The sequence below is a fragment of the Delphinus delphis genome, chromosome 8 (genome assembly GCF_949987515.2).
Source record: "Delphinus delphis chromosome 8, mDelDel1.2, whole genome shotgun sequence".
NCBI lineage: Eukaryota > Metazoa > Chordata > Mammalia > Artiodactyla > Delphinidae > Delphinus > Delphinus delphis.
Genome location: NC_082690.1, coordinates 59,462,871 through 59,483,379, shown reverse-complemented (window position 1 = coordinate 59,483,379; position 20,509 = coordinate 59,462,871).

Here is a 20,509-nt window from a genome sequence, read left to right as displayed (position 1 = left end):
TGGGCCTTAGCGATCAGTCAGCCCAAAGCTGCCATTGTACAAAGAAGGAGAAAGAGGACTAGTAAGGGGAGGGGAAAGGCTGGGTAATGTGGCAAGGCAGACACGTCATCAGCTCTTGGCTCAGTGCCATCCCCTGGGCCACACTGGCTGGGAAGGTCAGCTCAGTGTAACTCTGGGATTGAGCCTCCCAGCCATGTCCGGGTGGTGTCTGGTTCACAGGGTACGCTAGGACAGACAGGTGAGAGCCCAACCCCTAAGCCATCCCAGCCCTGTGCTGTTACTTTCTCCTTCTCCGGACCCAGGCTGGGCTGCAAGTGGAGGAAGGAGCCACTGACCCAGGCCGGGGGGCTCACAGACCCGGGGCTCACAGACCCATACAGAGCTGCGCTCCTGGCAGAGGCTGTGTGGCACGCCTGGGGCTGGGGGGACTGCAGCGTCATGCCACGTGCTCCACACAAGGTGAGATGTAATAGCGGCGCTTTCCTTCAACAAAGGCTTATTCAGCACCTACTCAGTGCCGGGCACTGTTCTGGGATCTCCAGAGAGTGAACAGGATTTATGTTTTAACTGGAGACGGATAATAAACAAACTAACACATAATATAATATCAAGGAGGGAAAAGTGAGATGAAGAAACACAGAGCAGGGAGGGGAGTGAGCAGGTTCAGCAGGGAGCATGGAATAACAATTTGATAGAAAAACCCTGGCCTGTGGGTCTGACTTGCCTGGGTGATTTTTTTTTTTGCGCGGTACGCAGGCCTCTCACTGTTGTGGCCTCTCCCGTTGTGGACGCGCAGGCTCAGCGGCCATGGCTCATGGGCCTAGCCGCTCTGCAGCATGTGGGATCTTCCCGGACCGGGGCACGAACCCGTGTCCCCTGCAGCGGCAGGCGGACTCTCAACCACTGCGCCACCAGGGAAGCCCGCCTGGATGATTTTGATCAAGTTCCTGCCTCTACCACGCTCCCCTGCCCCCCCACCTATTTTCTTCATTGGGAGTGAAACTGAGTCATCTCTGAAGTGCCTGAGGGGGCTAGCCAGGCCTCTCCCCGTGAAGACCAGCCCCACCCACTTGCTCCCGCCCAAGAGAACCCCCTCCCACCCAGCCCCCCTATCCCTTCCCCCCCCCATCCCCCCCCCAACCAACTCCTCGGACAGCAAGCCCAGCAGGGCCTTGGAACTGCTCTAGATGTAGTCTGGCAGGTGGTGACTCACCTGCGGTGTCAGGATCCAGGAAACTGCCTGGGGGTTGGTTAACCTGGAGGCTCCCTGCCCTGCCTTACCCAGGAGGGCCCTGGCCTTTCCTAAACCCCTACCCTCAAGGGTCCTTCTGCTCTCCAGGAGGCCCAAGTTACAGCCAGGGAGTTGGGAGGGGCCCAAGGACTTGCCAGTGCCTGTCCCCTCTGGGCCTCAGTCTCCCAGTCCATGGGGCAAGGGATGAGACTAAATAATCTTCAGTATCTCTTCCATCTAAATTCTGCCTTTGTTGAGTATATTGCAGGAGGCCCAGGATCTCTCTGATGGCTTCCCGGAGGCCCAAGGCAGGGGTGAGTGGGGTGGGGAAAGGGTTGCCAGGTTTAGCAAATAAAAATTTGAATTTCAGGTCAGCAATGAATAACTTTTTAGTATAAGCATGTCCCCAGTATTATTTATGCTAAATAATTACTCATTGTTTGTCTGAATTTAACTGGGTGTCTTGTATTTTACGTGGCAACTCCAGATGGGAAAGGTGACTAGAGCCGGGACTTCAACAGAGGAAGGTCCCAGACACTCAGATGACCAGAGTTCTGGTCACCTACCTTGCTGCTCTCTGAGTCTCTTATCCATGGACGTCTTGATGCCTTGTTAGAAGGTAGGGGGATGAGGGAGGGAGAACCAGGAGTTGGGGGAAACCAAGAGCTGTGTAGAGAGGCAGAGAGGCCCCAAGAGGCAGCCCCTGAACTCCTCCTGCCCCGTATCCAGCTGACGTCACCACCCCTCCTCCCAATAAGGCAGGCAGGTCTCCCCACCATCTCCGGCACAGCCCAGACTCATACCTACCTCCACACCCTTGCTCTATTCCTGTCCCTTTCCCTCCTGTACAAACTCTACCCACTGCAGGAAGCTCCCTCAGCTGTTCTTTAGCATCAGGACCGCTTCCTCTGAGTTCCCAGAGTGCTGTCAGACTGTCACAGAGCCATTCAACCAGCCAAGTGCCCTCCATGTAGCAGGTGCTGGACACGCAACAGTGATCAGGACAGACACAGCCCCTGCCTCCCTGGAGCTCACAGTCTAGTGGGGAGACAGGCACACAAACGATCACAAAACAGGAGGATGATCGCGCTTTCACAGGACTGACCGGTCCACGTGACTAGAGGCTTTGTGCCAGTGGGGCCCTACCTGTTCTGTTTTATTCGGGCCCTACCACAGAGCAGGCTTCAATCAGTGGAAAAAATGAAAGTGCTGGGGGCGAACAGTGGAGGAAGGATCTCCCAGGAGACCTTCCCCATTGGAGTTGGAAGAAGGGCCTTCCAGACGGAGGGAAGAGGGCAGGTGAAGGCCAGGTGTGTGCAATGAACTAAGTGGGGGAGGGGTGTGGATGGCGTAGAGGATCAGTGCAGAGGAGGCTGAGAGCCAAGAGCTCCAGTGCTGTGGCCTGGGGAGGCTTAGCGTCATGACGTGCCATTGCTTGGAGGGTGACCTGTCCTGCGAGATCCTACATTTCCAGAGGGCAGGGGCTGGGTTTTTCTCTTCTCTCATGCTCTCTAGAACTGAGCTGAGAACCCAGAACGGAAGATGAAATGATAGAGAGCTGAGGGAGGGTACGGCTGCTCCCGGCTGGCTGAGAGGACCAGTCATACTCAGGGCATCAGGTGTTGCTGGGGCAATTTTTGTAGATGAAAACAGTCACTCAGCAATATCAGGTAAGGCGAGTGGCTTTCTGCCCTACGTGGAGGCCCCTGCTGCTTTCAGCATCTGCTTGCCCAGGCTGCTCACAGCCATGGTCTGGGGCAGTGCAGTGACAGTGACAGGTGATGTCCACATACCAGACACTGAGCCCCAACTCAAAGAGCCAGGCCCCTACCGACACCATTTCCAATACCCAGATTAAAGAAGCAGGGAATTCAGGTGCTAGGAGTTTAGGCTAAACCAGGATTTTAACCCAGCTTTATCCAATGTTGAGGCTCAAGCTTTTGTCAGCCTGAGCCGCCCTTATCTTTATTTTTATTATTATTTTAAAAATTTATTTATTTTGGCTGCACCGGGTTTTAGTCGCGGTATGCGGGGTCTTTGTTGGGGCATGTGGGATCTTTGTTAGGGCATGCGGGATGTAGTTGCCTGACCGCCTGACCGAGGGATCAAACCTGGGCCCCCTGCATTGGGGAGCATGGAGTCTTACCCACTGGACCATCAGGAAAGTCCCCGCCCTTATTTTTAAAGTAATCTCTGAGATGTTGCCTATTTTCGGCCCTGAGAAACTCACTCCAGCTTTATCCCATTCTGATCTTTGCTACTCATGCTGCAGATGCCAGCAAAGCTGTTGCTTGTTTCTGAACTGTGCAGCAGCCTTTGCACAGAAACAATAAAGGAGGGAAGGAATCAGGAAGGCAGAGATGAGGCTGGCTCCTCCTGGGGTTCACTGGCACTTTCCCAGGGTACTCCACCCTTCCTCCAGCCCACAGCCCTGCCCTACCCTGAGTCATGCACTCTTCAGTACTCTTGGGGTAGCTGGTCCCCTTGTGCAGACACAGCCTTCCTCCTCCGTGGCCCAGGCTCACACCATCCTGCCACGCATCACCCTGCAAGTGCTTCGCTCCCTCAAGGTATTCAATGGCCACAATCCAGGCTTACTTCTGGGCAAGATGCTTCATGGGTCTGCAGTATGCCATGTCTCCTCTGCTAGACTGTGAAGGACTTGAGGACAGGTACCTTTCATTCTCTCATCTGTGTGCTCAGTAAGCACCTACTGTGTGCCAGGTACAGTGCTGGGCACCAGGGTGCAACTGAGGGTGAAACGCCCAGAGGCTTCCGACTGTTCTGCCACCCTGGCTGCCCCTGGGTGTACCACACAAACCTCCTCACAGTCCTTCAACTAGAGGGCTCCAGGAGCTCAGGTCACATCAAAACCCACGTCTTGGACCTCCTGGACTTCGCTGGCCTCTCCAGGTATGTACCCGGTACAGGGCAAGTCCTCACAGGAGTGGGTGTGGGGCAGTTTTCACGATGATTCATCTTACGATTGCCTCGGAGAATATAGCGTACTGTTGGATACAGACATGCCTGAGACCTTGAGAGCCACTCTGTGCCAGTCTCCTCACCAGCAACCCTCAGAGTCAAGTTTGGCTGTGGATAGATCCTTTGCTACCCCTTCCTTTCCTCCTATTTGTTCCAGGATCCAGCCAGTCCTCTCTCTCTATTCTGGCTTCTGTTTCACTCAGGGACTAGTGGCCTTGGTGGCAGGTGCCACTTCCCTGGAGCCTGTGGATTTCTCATCAGCTCCATCCAAGAAACTTGACAAGAACCTGAGACCTTATATCAGGTTCTGTGCTAAACACATTGCATGAATTATCTCTTCCTCCAACAATCCTATAAAATAGACATTATTATTATCATCCTTATTTTACAGTGGGGGAAACAGGGTCATAGGGTTTAAGTAAATTAACAAGTGATGGAATCAGGGTTTGAATCTAGGGTTGTTTATTCTAAACCATTCCTCTTAACTTCTACGGTGCCCTGCCCTGCATTTGTATTTGAGAAAGGCCTCGTTCAAAGGCATCCATGATATCACGTACCAAATGGAGGAATATTTGCTCAGTAGAGAAGGAAATAATCCCTGATTAACGGGTGGGAGCATCTATGGATATTATGTAGGATTAAAATATCATTCTACTTTTGATTTAGAACATAACCATCAGGCCTCGAGACTACACCTGTGAAAAGGCAATGAGGCATCTCACCTAAATTTCTTCCCCGTGTAAGTCCTCTGGGGAAGATGTGTGGTCCAGGGTCTGGAAAGCAGAACTGCTATGGGGTCCTTGGCTATGGAAGAGAAACCCTGACTCTTAGTCTGGGTTTTTAAAGGTATTGGTGTCTGCAAGGGGGCTCCCAAGTCAGGAAGAGGCTGCTGAGGAACTTGGAAAGTAGGGTCGCAATCAGGCAAGCCCTTATTTTTCTCCCTGGGGTCACTTAGCACCCGAGAACAAATGACACCTGTTACACCAAACTGTTTAGCAGGTCACACTCCACTCTGTTCATTTCTGCATTGTCACCTCTATCTGAACAGCCTTGTTATAGCCCTTGTAAGGATTTTAGAAGGATACTTTTTTTTTTTTTTTGCGGTACGTGGGCCTCTCACTGTTGTGGCCTCTCCCGTTGTGGAGCACAGGCTCCGGACGCGCAGGCTCAGCGGCCATGGCTCATGGGCCCAGCCGCTCCGCGGTATGTGGGATCTTCCCGGACCGGGGCACGAACCCGTGTCCCCTGCATTGGCAGGCAGACTCTCAACCACTGCGCCACCAGGGAAGCCCCTAGAAGGATACATTTTTAAGATAATCTTTTAAAATAAATAAAATTTTTAAAAGAATAGCTTTTTTTTTGGTTTGTTTTTGTTTTTTTGCCATGCTGCACAGCATGCAGGATCTTAGTTCTCTGATGAGGGATCGAACCTGTGCCCTCTGCAGTGGAAGTGCGGAGTCTTAACCACTGGACCACCAGGGAAGTCCCAAGAATAGTTTTATATTTACAGAAAAGTTGCAAAGATTGTTCAGAGGATTCTCATATACTCCCCCACCCAGTTTCCTCTATTGTAACATCTTGTATTTGTCACAACTAACGAACCAGTATTGGTACACTATTGTCAACTAACTAGAGTCCATACTTTATTTGTATTTCCTTAACTTTTACCTAATGTCCTTTCTCCATCTCAGGATACTTCCTCACATTTAGTTATAATGCCTTCCTACCCTCTTTCTGGTCTGGACAGTTGCTTAGACTTTACTTGTTTTTGATGACCTTGACAGTTTTGAGGTGTATTGGTCAGGTATTTTGTAGACTGTCTCTCAATTTGGGTTTTCCTGATGTTTTTCTCGTGATTAGACTAGAGTTAAGAGTCCTTAGGAGTAAGACCTCACAGCTAAAGTGCTATTCTCATCACGTCAGATCAAGGGTACATTCGATCAACATGACTCATTACTGTGGATGTTAACCTTGATCACATGGCCAAGGTTATGTCTATCAGGTTTCTCCACTGCAAAGTTACTAAGAGGATGCATTCTGTGTTCTAACAGCCCAGTCACTAAGATGGGAGGGGCAGCACCCCTGGAACACCATGGTGGTGTTAATAGTAACCAATGAGGGAACCCACAAAAAGGATGGTGAATCTCAGAGGGTAGCGCCCTGTTAGTGTCAAAGGCTTTGGGATCTACCAGGCCAAAACAGGGAGCTGGTCTCCTTCATCTCAGTGTCCCCGGTACTTGGCACAAGGTTGTCTGATGAATGCATTGGATTTTTTCTTTTGCAGATGCATTTGTTTTCGTTTTGCTGTTGCATTTTTTATTTTTAAAGAAGATGTTGGGGGTAGGAGTTTATTAATTAATTAATTTATTTTTGCTGTGTTGGATCTTCGTTTCTGTGCGAGGGCTTTCTCTAGTTGTGGCAAATGGAGGCCACTCTTCATCGCAGTGCGCGGGCCTCTGACTATCGCGGCCTCTCTTGTTGCGGAGCACAGGCTCCAGATGCGCAGGCTCAGTAGTTGTGGCTCATGGGCCTAGCTGCTCTGCGGCATGTGGGATCTTCCCCGACCAGGGCTCGAACCCGTGTCCCCTGCATTAGCAGGCAGATTCTCAACCACTGTGCCACCAGGGAAGCCCTGCAGTTGCATTTTTTAAGTTGAGGTGAAATTCACTTAACATAAAATTAACTGTTTTAAACTGCACGATTCAGTGCCATTTATACATTCATAGTGTTGTACAACCGCCCCCTCTATCTAGAGCCAAATGTTTTCATCACCCCAAAAGGAAACCCCATAGCCGTTAAGCAGTCACTCCTCATTTCCCTCTCTCCTCAGCCCCCACACCTATTCTGGATATTTCATATAAATGGAATCATAATATGTGACCTTTTGTGTTTGGCTTCTTTCACGTGGAATAATGTTTTCAAGGTTCATCTGCACTGTAGAATGTGTCAGAACTTCATTCCTTTTATGGCTGAGTAATATTCCATTGTATGAATAGACCACATTTTGTTCATCCATTCATCCATTCCTGGACATTTGGGTTGTTTCCACCTTTTGGCTATTGTGAATAGTGCTGTTATAAACATTCACATATAAATATCTGTTTTAGTACCTGTTTTCAATTCTTTTGTGTATACCTCTGCATGATTAGATTTTTAAAGAAGGTGATATATCTTCACAGGTTTTTAGGAAGCTGGTCAAACTTATGTAGCAGCTCTGGTTATGGACTAGGGCCTGTGGGAAGGGGATTTCTGTCTTGGGCCTGTCAAGTTATCATCTTATCAATAGGTTGGATAAAGACAGCACACATGTATCAAATTCTCCTACAAGAAGCCAAGAGAAAGAGTTGAATCACAATTCAAATACATAAAGAGAGTAAAGAATCAAGTCTTGCAGTAGATTTCTTCAAATGATTGTCCAAGCACAGGATGTGGGTGAACTGATTTACCAACAATAATGCAAAAACGAGCTCAGAGTTTGAGCTGAGCACAACTCTATGTGAGCCAAGGCAACAGCTACCAAACAAGCAAATGAAGGAGGCATTAACAGAGACATAGCATTCAGAAGAGAGGTGACTGCCCTGCTCTGCTGCACACTCAGCCAGACCCACCTGAGCTCTCAGGCCTCTCTGACATGTTGGGGTATGCTGTGGGTCAGGAGAAGGTGACCAGACTACAGAGGCCTGGAAACCAGGTCACGTGACAAGTGGGCACAGGATCCAAGTGTAGGCAGGGAGGCTGGAGCAGGGTCTTTGCTGTCCAGGGTCTGCAGGACTGGTGCCCAGGAGAGAAGGCTTTTGACCCACCAGGGAGTGAGCTCCCTTCCTTTTAGGGAAGGGTGTATGGAATGAGCAGGGGAAAGATTCAGAAGGACATCAGGTATGCCCAGGTGACTCTGGGGGTCAGATGACTCCCTTGGGTTTTTCAATACTGAGAAACAGATTTAGCCTGACGGGGAGAGAGGGGAAAAGAGAATGAACCTCCAGTGGGGTTGGTTTTGTCTCTTCACCTCCACTCTCCTTCCTCTCCTCCTCTTTCTCCCTTCTCCTCCAGGCTGGCACCCAGCACCCTTCTATCCTGGGAAGAGGCAGCTAAATCTCAACACAAGTTAAGGATTTTTGTAAGAATGATGAGCTGAAATCGACAGGGTAGAATTTTACTGGCTAGGTTATAGGGAATTCCCTGGCAGTCCGGTGTTTAGGACTCTGCACTCTCACTGCTGAGGGCGCGGGTTCAGTCCCTGGTTGGGGAGCTAAGATTCCACAAGCCGTGTAGCGCGGCCCAAAATAAAATAAAATAAAATAAAATAAAATAAAATGACTAGGTTGTAAAATCCCAGGAAAATGTTTATTTGTGCCATGATGGTGAGTGAAAAAAAAGCAGAGGATACAATTGTATGTGCATTATGACTAGGTTACAATGCATAGAAAACTCTGATACAAAACACACCACAATCTTAACATCAGTTATCTGTGTGGATTAGGACTGTCAGAACTTTTATTTTGTTTTATATTTTTCTGTATTTTTCAGATGTTTTTTAATGTTTTTTATTTCTATAGCCATTAAAAAAAACTTTGTCTAATACGTACTTGAGAATGAATTTAACTGGGATAGCTGTGGGGTTCCATGGAAGCTGCCTGCAGTTTTCGCCTGGCCACTTCCTGCCTTGCCCGGGGCTGGCTGTGTGGCACTCCCCACCGCCCTGGACCCACTCTCAGCAGTTCTTCTGGTCCCCTGGACCTCCCACACAGGGCTCTGTTCCCAGCAGGCACTTGGGAAACTTCAGTAAACACATGACATTTTGCTTGAAGAGCCACACAAATAAGTGAATCAAGAGTTGGAAGGAGAGCCCTAGCCCACTTTCAGGTAGAAGAGACCCGAGGGGTGGGGAGACCGCAAGACGGGCACAGCCAACAGCACTGGGCAATTGCCAGGATGGAGCAGGCCTCTCTCTTCCCAATGGCACTGCAGTTGGCCATCAGCCTGGACGGACTCTGGGTCCTGAGGGGTCAGGGGCGGTGTTCGGCTCACGTGGTCTCCAGACATCTCCATGTGAGAGCCCGGATTCACTGAGTGCCTCCTTAGTGCTATACTGGGCTGACCCTTTGTGTACATTCATTTAATCCACACAGCAAGCCCACCGGGTCAGTGTCCCATTTTACCTACAAGAAAACTAAGGCCAGAAAGATTAAGCACCAGGTCATACAGCTCATACGTAACAGAGGTGCTTTTAACCACGATTGCACATGACCTTAAAATAGTCTACAACACTTCAGCTTCCTGCTTGGTAAAGTGGCCTGTCTCTTGCCCTACTTGACCTTGATGCAGCTCCATTGATCGTTTGGTTATTGCATGTGATGACAATTTAACTGTGGCCTTGGAGAAAGGATCTCCTGCTTACTTCCTCATCTCTTGGGGACGGCAGAGAGCTGGAGGTAACAGTTGCAGGGACCCCACTCCCATCCCCAGCCCTGGCTCTGGTGGCCCGTTCTGGTCCCTGGGGGCAGCTGGGGTTTGTGTGGGCTTGAAGACAGAAAGGAAACCCTCAGGGAAATCACATAAGGCAGGTCCCAGATCCCAGGTTGCGGTGAGTTCCTGTTGCCAAGGGCACTGTGATCAGGGCCTGGACGGGACAGTTGGAATTTCACAAAAGGGCAATTGGAGGTCATGACCACAGAGGGCCTTTCTGTCCTTCAGATTCTAAGATTCTACAATTCTAAGACTCTCAGATATTGACAGGCTCGGGGGGGAGTGGTGGGGCAGTGGGTTGGTGCCTTTTCCTACCTGCTCAGCTGCTTTCAGAGCCTCAGCCTGCCCACTCAGGGACATAACCATAGGCATCCTTTTGTTTTGAAATGAATTTTAAAATATATTCTGGTTTATTTTTTAATATTTATTTACTTATTTATTTGGTTGCGCTGTGTCTTAGTTGTGGCAGGCGGGCACCTTAGTTGCAGCACGTGGGCTCCTTAGTTGTGGCATGTGAACTCTTAGTTGCGGCATGCATGTGAGATCTAGTTCCCTGACCAGGGATCGCACTCAGGCCCCGTGCATTGGGAGCGCAGAGTCTTAACCACGGCACCATCAGGAAGTCCCACCATGAGCATCCTTGCCACATGCCAAGAATGGGACTGGTGTTTGTGGCTGCTAGCGGGGCTTCTCCTGAGGGTCGAGGAGACTAAGCCCTGGGGGTGAAGGCATAGCACTACGAACTAACTCAAGAAACATTTTCTATCATGTGCTGGGGAGAAACGGTTGTTTGGGCTGGGGGCTGGAGATACAAAGAGTGATCACCCAGTCCCTGCCCTTGGATGGAGGCAGATAGACCCAGAGATGGGGTCTCAATGCCGAGACAGAGGGCCCATGGGGGATGCGGGAGCCAGAGGAAGGGTCCCCAACTCGGGGGACATGTACCCACGGACTTTGCAAGGCTGGTTCTCTCCTCCCTCAGTTCCTCCAGCACTCTGTGGGGCCCAGGCTGATGTCCTCTGAATAACCAAGGGCTATGCTGAGTCTGCCTGCTGCCCAGGCCCCAAATATATTGAGTCATGGCAGCCCAGCTCTGGTTGCTGGACATCAGAAGAAAGTGACAGCTGCCGCATGTAGCCCGTTGGGTAACTGAAAAGAGGTTAGTGGTTTGCAGGTATTGAGTAACCACTGGGATTCCTGAAACTTCAAGTTTCTTTCTGGACCACTCCCCATCTTCCTCTTTCAGAGTCAGGTTGGGGGCTGGGGAGTATCCACAAGCCCTCATCCATTTATTTATTCATTCAATGGTCATTTGCTCACCACCTCCCCTTCTCCTGCGTGTCCTGGGCTTGGGGGACTCCAAGAGACATCCATGGGGTTCTGCCCTCCTGAGTTCCCTGGCTCAGATAATGATACCACCATCTACTTCTACAGCCAAGGCAGAAATCCAGGCATCAGTCTGGACTCCTCCCTCACACCCTCCATGTCTCCCTTCTGTTATTCTGTAGTGTCCTGTCACATCATTTATTATCTTTTATTGTAAAAGCTCCAATTGTCTATCTTTTCCTTCTAGACTGAATGAAAGCAGGGACTGTGTCTATCTTGTTTTCTGCTGTATTCCTGGCACCTGGCACAGTGCCAGCCCTTAGTAGATGCTCATTAAACATTATTGGATGAATTAGTAAATCCCTTGAATTCCATTCCCTTAATATTCCTTGGATCCATACCCTTCCCCTTTCCCCCAGCCACAGCATTTGCTCAGATCTCATCCTCCACCTGAACTATTGAGCAGCCTTCTCATTGCACTGCCTGCCTCACCTCCCCCATCCAATTTATTTTCCACACTACATCCAGAGATCTCATTCTAAAGTGCCCGTCTGTCCTACTCAGAACCCTTCCTGGCTCCCCATCACTCTCAGGAACAAGGCTACGTTTCTTGGATGAAAAAAAAAAATTAGGCTAGACATGACTGATCATTCCACTATCATTTTCCCTGTGAAATGATCAGGAAGATAAGCAATAATACAAAAACTTGCCATGATACTATATAAACTAAAGATAAGAGAGGATCATAAGGCAAAGTGTGAGGGAGAAATTGCACTAACTATATGGTAGACAGGGACAGATTGAGAAACACATTCTTGGATGACACACCACTTGCTTCTCCCTCTGAAACAGAATAGCATGTGTCATACTGTGTCATTAACTGACCACGTGCCTCCCTTCTCCTTTACTGCAAGCTCCTTAAGGACAAGAACCATGTCTAAAATTTATCTTGATGCCTCTGGCACCTAGCACATGCCTTGGCACGTAATAGGCACTCAATACATATTTGTTGAATGAATGAATCATAGGATTAAATGAATTAATGAATGAAGAACCAATGGTTCCAAAGTAAATAAAACAGACTAACTCCCACTGCTTACTCTTCTCTCAGGGACACAGGGACAGCAATGACTAAATGGACTTTTGGCCATACCCCAACCATCAGGGTTGTTGAGGGCATGGATTCCAGCGCCAGAAAGTCATGGTAGAGTCCTGGCTCCATCAGTTATTAACTGTGTGAGCTTGGGCAAGTAACCTAACCTCTCTGTGCCTCACCTTTGTCACCTGTAAAATGGGGATAGTAGTAATACCAATTTAGAGCATTGTTGTGAGAACTAAATTTACGTGCATGTGTGTAAATTTAGTGTGTATATATTTAGTATATATACATATACACATACATATATATAAATAAGTGTACCTGTATATACTATACTATATATTATACTATATATGCTATATACTACATATAATATACACTAGATATAGATATAAATATAGATAGATAGTGATATTTAAGTTCCAGCTATTATTGATGATGTTGGTGATAATTCCCTAATAAACCCCATCAGCTTCTCTTTTTTTGTGTCTACAACATCTGTTTCACGGTGGGATTGAGACTTCCACCATTATTAAGCAATGCAACGTAAAGCTGAGAGGGGCAGGAGGCGGTGCATGGCCTGGCCTTTTCTCTGCCTGGTGGAGCAAGAGTGAACAAAAACAATCGACACGGGACCTGTGAAAAGATCCTACACACAGGAGGAAGAAAACTGTTCTGAAAATTCAGATGAAGAGTTTATTATGTCTGAAATGATTTTCTATGAGAAACAGAATAAACCTCTAAAAGTCATCTGCTTGGTATTCTCAAAACAAACACATGCCCCAGGAAGCTTTGATATAGTGGTTATTTGCTGGATGCTTCCCAAGTGGGCAAAGAATGTGAACAAGCAGTTTATAGAAATGGAAATGCAAATGGCTTGCAAACATGAAAGGATGCTTGTTTCCCTCATAAGAGAAATGCAAACCCAAACTACAGGAAATGTGATTTTTCACCTATCAGACTGGCAGGAATCCAATAGTTTGATATCACAGGGTTGTGAGGCCCTTGTGAAATCCACTGTGGGGATTTTTGAATCCTTTGGGGATTTGACTTCGAAGAATTCACTCCTCCTTCCTTTTCAGCCATGTTGTTTAAGTGAGATTTCTTCCATTCCAGCTCCAGGGGTGGCCCTGATGGCCTGAAGCCTACTAAATTTCGTATCATCCAGAGGAGATCATCGAAAATTGGGAAGGCTACTTAGGCACTCTGAGCTTTGTTTCCTTGTCTGTAAAATGCAGACAGCAGTAGAGACTCAGGGAAAGCAGCCAGCACCGTGTCTAGCACATAATAAGTGACACATTTTATTGACTTTAGTAACTGGGTACATATGAGTTTAAATATATGTGCTTGACAATCTGAAGGCTTATAGAATTACAAACTGGAGCTCTACTTTCTAAACCATTATAGAAGATAAAAACAAGAAAAACCTAGAATGTATAGCAGAGAAGAAAAAACAAAGCAATAAGGAAACACGAAAATAAAGAAGTAAAATGAGACTACATCAGTTATGAAATAGATATAAATAAATTATGCTATGCTAGGCAAAGATTCTCAGCCTCATGTTTAAAAATAAAATTCAACTAGACTATATTCTGCTTATAAGAAATACTTCAAATACACATAATGTCCAAGTGTAGTAAAGATATATATGTAAAAAATAGGATATGAGTATTAAAAGAAAACATGGGGAAAAGATCTTAGAGTAGGAAAGGATTTTCTAATTATGGCTCAAAATCGAGAAACCATAAGAGAAAAGATTGATCAATTCAACAGCAGAAAAATAAAAACTCCTACAATTAAAAAAGAAAAACCTAAGTAAATTCAAAAGACAAATGATAAGTTGGGAAGAACCATTTTTAATTCAGATAACAGAGGGATAGATAATCTTCCTAACATATAAAAAGCTAATTGGAATCAATAAGCCCAACAACCTAATAAAAAAATGGTTAAAGGATATAATAGAAAAAGAAATGCACATACATCTTAAATGCCTCTTTTGTTATGAAAAGATGTGTTCAAAATAAGAGAAATGCAAATCCAAATACACCGAGACAAGATTTTTCACCTGTCAGATTGGCAAAATTGCTAAAGTTTGCTGTCACGGTGTTGGTGAAGCTATGGAGAAATAAGTTCTCTCACAGTGCTGATGGGAGGGTAAATTGGTACAACCCAATGACATGCAATTCAGCAGTAGTTATCAAATTTACAAATGCACAATACTTTTGATTTAGTAATAATATTTCTGTGAAATTTTCCTACATGGACAAAAAGTATGCACACAGCTATTCAATGCAACATTGTTTGTACTAGCAAAAATTGGAAACAATCCAAATGTCTACCAACACAGAATTGGTTAAATACATTCTGGAACCTCTATACGATGGGATACTCTGCAGCCCCTAGAAAGGATGAGGAAACTTGCAATGTGCAAGTTGAAGAAGGAAGATTAAGAAAAATCCCCGAGGTACAATTGAGTGATAAAATGCAAGATTCTGTGTATTGTGTATGTTATGTTTGTGTTTTAAAAAAAGGAAAATAGGGACTTCCCTGGTGGCGCAGTGGTTGAGGGTCTACCTGCCAATGTGGGGAATGTGGGTTCGAGTCCTGGTCCAGGAGGATCCCACATGCTGCAGAGCGGCTAAGCCCCTGCACCACAACTGCTGAGCAACCCCTGCTCACCATAACTAGAGAGAGCCCGCACACAGCAACGAAGACCCAATGCAGCCAAAAATAAATAAATAAAAATAAATTAGGGCTTCCCTGGTGGCGCAGTGGTTTAGAGTCCACCTGCCGATGCAGGGGACACGGGTTCGTGCCCTGGTCTGGGTAGATCCCACATGCCGCGGAGCGGCTGGGCCTGTGAGCCATGGCCGCTGAGCCTGTGTGTCCGGAGCCTGTGCTCCGCAACGGGAGAGGCCACAACAGTGAGAGGCCCGTGTACCGCAAAAACACAAAAATAAAAAAAATAAAAAAATAAAATGGATTGCGTTTAAAAAAAAAGGAAAATAAGTAGAAATATTTGTATTTGCACAGAGAAACTCAAGGATACACAAGAAAATAATGAAACCACTTTCCAGCTTATGGGTGAAGGGAGAAGTGGGAAGTGGGTAGATGAATAATGGAGAATGGAGGGAGGCTTTTCTCTGTATATCTTTTTTTCTTGTATTTTTAATTGTTGAAACGTAGATACATTATTCATTCAAAATTTTAAGTAAAAAAGTTAAAAGACAAAGAAAATTTACATTAAAAACCACAAACAAAGCTATGTTAGGTAAGTGCAAAGTAGGGGATGGTAAGAGTGATATAAGAAATAATAAAAATTGTGACTAAAAGCATTAAATGGGCTAAAAGGGGGATACTTTTATTCATTTAAAAAATACAATCCATGGACTTCCCTGGTGGTGCAGTGGTTGAGAATCCACCTGCAAATGCAGGGGACACAGGTTCGATCCCTGGTCCGGGAAGATCTCACATGCCGTGGAGCAACTAAGCCCTTGTGCCACAACTACTGAGCCTATGCCCCACAACTACTGAAGCCTGTGCCCTCTAGGGTCTGCATGTCACAAGTACTGAGCCTGCGCGCTGCAACTACTGAAGCCTGAGCCTAGAGCCCGTGCTCCACAGCAAGAGAAGCCACCGCGATGAGAAGCCCGTGCACCGTAAGAAAGAGTAGCCCCCCTTCACTGCAACTAAAGAAAGCCTGCCCGCAGCCAAAAAAAAAAAAAAAAAAATCCATAATGAGGAAGGCTTTTATATATTGAATCATAGAGCATCAAAATAGATGAAGTACAAATAGAAGGAGAAGTTAATGTAAATAAAAAAGTATTAAGAGATACATCATTATCAGTCTGATAGGTTACATAGGCTAAAAATAAATATGGATATACATTATTTTAAAATGTATGTGTGTGTATGTGTATGGTTCAACTAAACTAATAAAATATCAAAAGATGGATCCTATAAAAAGTGAACACACATCTCCTTTTAAAAATTCCATAGAACACATAAAAAGTAAATCCTAAAAAATAAAATATACATAAACTACAGACTTTAATTAAACCAACGTCCCACTATACACCTGAAATAAAACTAGAAATTCATAACACAATATTCCTTTTAAACAAAACAAACAACTCCTAAGCCTAAATATTCCCCTAAAAAGACTTTTACTGGGTCAAAGAGAAATAAAAAATTCAATGACCAACTATTTATAAAATAATGATAAAGAAAACTTTACATATCAAAACGTACAATGTGCAGCCAAAGCTAAATTCAGAGGGAAAACATAGCTTTAAATACTTATGTTATTTAAAAAAATGCCAAGAAACAAAATAGGCATTCACTTTAATAAGATTGTAGAAAAAGAACAGAAAAGCTACCCCAAGGTAATTAAAGGGAAGAAAATAATAAAGATAAAAGCAGAATTACTTAGTAAACCATAGAGCTGAGAAATAAATTCAGGTGTGTTTTAAACAAGCAAACAAAAAAATGTCCATGGTATGTCATATAAAACCTGTCATGACTTGGCCCTTGCAGTTTATCTATCCCTTGACCCGGCCCCCCACACTCACCTCCTGCCATTCTGAACTATGGACCCCTTGCTATCTGAACCAAATAGATTGATTTAAATAAACTGTTTGAGAGAGAGCTGGTTCTGTGAGCTCTTGTTGGTTGCTTACCACTGTCATCCACCAGTCAAGTCCACCTACTCTTTAAGGCCCAGCTCAAATGCCCCCTCCTCCAGGCAGGCTTTATGGATCCAAACTACTCAAGCCAGACTGGGGTAAGCTCTGCAAAAGAATGGGTGAATCCAACATTGGGGGCAGAGCGGAGGTTACATCCAACCGTGGGGGTAGCGGAAAGCTGTCTGGTAGAGGGGGCCTTGAACTGGTTAGTGAAGGAGAAAGGATTCCAGTCAGCAATGAGCAGGGGGAAAGATCTCTCCAGGAGGAAGGAAAAGCATGAGCAAACGCAGGGTTTTGTGTGAACGGACTGAGTGATTTGGAAAACTGTGGGATGCCTCATGTGACTAGGTTGTGGAAGGCTGATAGGGAGTGGGGACGGGGGGGTGTGGAAAGGTCAACAGGGCAGGTCACGAAGGACCTTGAATGACACACTGAGGTACTTATGCTTCCTCCCGCTGTGGGGGATGGAGAGTAGCCAGAAGTTTCTGAGCAGGATGGTAAGGTTGGAGCTGTCAGATGGTCAGCTCCCTGACGAGCCCCACTCTCACTGAGGTGGGGGAAAGCAAGGTGGTGGGTGGTGTGCGGGGGGGGGGCTTCAGCTGGCAGGCTGCCCAGGAGAAGCTGGGGAGAGGCAGAGTGGGGAGCTCTGGCTCTGGTGGCCTGGGCCTGGGGTTGGGATAAGGGGCCTGGCCCTGAGTCTGTTTCTCCTCCTTGACCCATTTCCCAGCTTCTGCTTGCCACCTCCTCCCCACCCCCATCACAACCAGGGAGAGGCTGGGAGGCAGCTCCTGGCACCTCCCCCAGTCACCAAGGGGCTTTTCTATCCACCCATCTGGCCCAGCCCCTGCAGGGGCCTCTGTGGTCAGGTCTTTGTGTCTGCACAGTGGCCTTCTTTGTCCTGAGCAGCAACCCCCTCCCTCTTGCCCTTCTCTCTCTGCCTGTGTTACAAAAAGCACCAATTTTGCAGAGAGACTGGCCAGGGCTCTGATCTTGGCTTCCCCCACTGAGTCTCTGTGTGACCCTGACCAAGCCATTTTGCCTGAGCCTTAGTTTTTAGTTCATGAAAAGGAGCTGTGTGAGGAATCAAACTCCTGACAAGAATTGGTCTGCTAGTTAGTGCTGGGAGGTAAACAACAAATGATGGCCACACGGACCCCTACCCAACCTCACGCTGTCCACTGAAACTCCTGATTACATCTCCCACCTCATCCTTATCACTGCCTGGCCAGGTGGCCATCATTTGACAGATGAAGAAACCAAGTTCTGAGGATAGGACTGGCTTCACAGGCATTGACCCATGCTTTGAAGGTCCCTGTACTTGATTTAATGCTCTACTGTCCCATCTTGAGATTCATACTAATTTTTGAATAAGGGGCCTGCATTTTCATTTTGCCCTGGGTCCCTCAAATTATGTAGCTGGTCCTGCTCGTAGAAAGGTAGAACAGAGGCTTACCTAGGCCTGGACCAGGCTTCCTGCCTCTGGGGCTGCCTCCCCTGGGTGCCAGCATCTTGGCATGCCAAGAGCCAGAGCTTCCAGGCCGCATTTGACATCAGAGGCCTGGCCCCTGCCCTGGAAATCTGAGGAGCACAGTTCCCGGTCGGTGAGGGAGGCAGGGATGGTCCAGGCCGATGCAGCAGTCCAGAGAGCTAGCAAGACAAGGCTGCTGGAGCCAGCCCAGCCCTGTGTAACCAGAGCTGCAGCGTGGGTCCCAGTGCCATGGCTCAGTCATCACTCCGGGAACTCAGCAGGGCCTTCCTTCCCAGCCCACTGCAGTTTCAGGGCCAGGAGACCTACCACAGACTCACTGTGTGATTTGGACATTCACTTCCACTTTCTGCACTTCAGTTTCCCTATATGTAAAATGATAAAGATAACACTTACCTCTTAGGGTTCTGGTGAAGATTAAATTAGATACTTTAAGACAATGACTAGGGCTTCCCTGGTGGCGCAGTGGTTGAGAATCCGCCTGCCAATGCAGGGGACATGGGTCCGATCCCTGGTCTAGGAAGATCCCACATGCCTTGGAGCATCTAAGCCTGTGCGCCACAACTACTGAGCCTGCGACCTAGAGCCCGCGCCCTAGAGCCCGTGACTCACAACTACTGAAGGCCGCGCGCCTAGAGCCCATGCTCTGCGACAAGAGAAGCCACAGCAATGAGAAGCCCACGCACCGCAACGAGGAGTAACCCCCACTCGTCACAACTAGAGAAAGCCTGCGCACAGCAGTGAAGACCCAACACAGCCAAAAATAAATAAATAAATAAATTTATATAAAAAAAGAGACAATGACAAGCACAAAGAAGGTGATCAGTAGAGTTCTTACTCATTTACTCATACAATAAATATTCATTGAGGTTGCCCGGGTGACAGACAGTGCTGTGTACTGGACATTTAACTGTGAACAGGAGGGACCCTAGCCCTACCCTCAAGCAGATCCCCATTAGAGGAGGAGATAGATATCGACGGTGATAAGACTGTGGTAAGTGATGTGACAGAGGGAGGTACCTGATGGGGCACCTGGGCTGGGACTTAGAGGAGCCATGGTGGGGAGTTAGGGGAAAGGGCCAAGGGTGGAGAAGCATCAAGGGGCACAGGCAGGGGGAGCTGCAAGTGCCAGGCAGGAAGCGAGTGAGGGCTCAGCACTGCAGTGTGACTGGAGCAGAGGCAGGAGGGGAGGTGGGGTGGGGGGGAAAGGCCTGGTGTGGTCGCCTGCAGAGCCAGGATTTATCTTGAGGGTGGTGGTGGCCACCAGAGGGTGTAAGGCAGGCAATGGCTAAGGGGGGTAATGGCACCTGTGAAGGAGGGCTTGGAGGTGTCACGTCCCAGCTGAGCAACAAGACCTGAGCCGGGGCCGGGGCTCCACCCCCAGCACAAATTCTCAGAGTGGGTTTTCTCAGGGGAGATGAGAGCAGTCAGAGAGGGAAGATGAGAAGTCTTGAGAGAGCCAAATGCTCCTCAGGGTTGGAGAGGCAGGAAGCCTCCTAATGCCTGGCGAGAAGCACTCCTGGGCTTGCCCTCCCCATCCTGACCCGCTGCTGCTAATGGAGGCTTGCTCCCTGCTTCCTCTCGTGGTCCCCCCTCCTCGTGGGGACCATGACGTGTCTGGGCCTTCGCCGCTAGCCCGCCTCGGTCCCCTCCGCGGCGACCTGGCTTGGTTGCATGCTCTTCCACCCAGCTGTCACGGAGCCTTGTGTGGGGCTTGCTATGGGACTCGCTGGGCCTCAGTTCCCAGCCGGATCATGGTTCATCAAACTCTTACAAGAAAATGTAAGTAAATACAAAGATAAAAGCAAAGGAGCTCAGGTTGAAGTGGGATGGGGGCTCCTCAGGCTGCCCTAAGTAGAGGAGACTCAGCTGGGGGATTTGGAGCCTGCTGGACCGGATGATCTCCAAAGCCCAGGGAAAGATGTCAGGAGACCTAGACTTCCAGCGCCTTATTAGAGGGGAATCCCAACCCTTTGAACCAAGGTCACTGGGGATGATGGGCAAAACCCTGGAAAAAGGACACCAGATGGGCCACTGAAAAAGGGATCATTATTGCCATTTTGCAGAAGAAGAAACTGAGGCTCAGAGAAGTATCAAAGGAGGTGAGGCAAGATGGGACTCAAGGCTGTGGTGTTCAAGGGCAAATCCCTTGCCTCTGTGCCTCAGGCCTAAGTCACCTGTTGTGGTAGCTCAGACCCTGTGTTTCTCAGGGATGCAGTTTCTTCTGCTGTAAA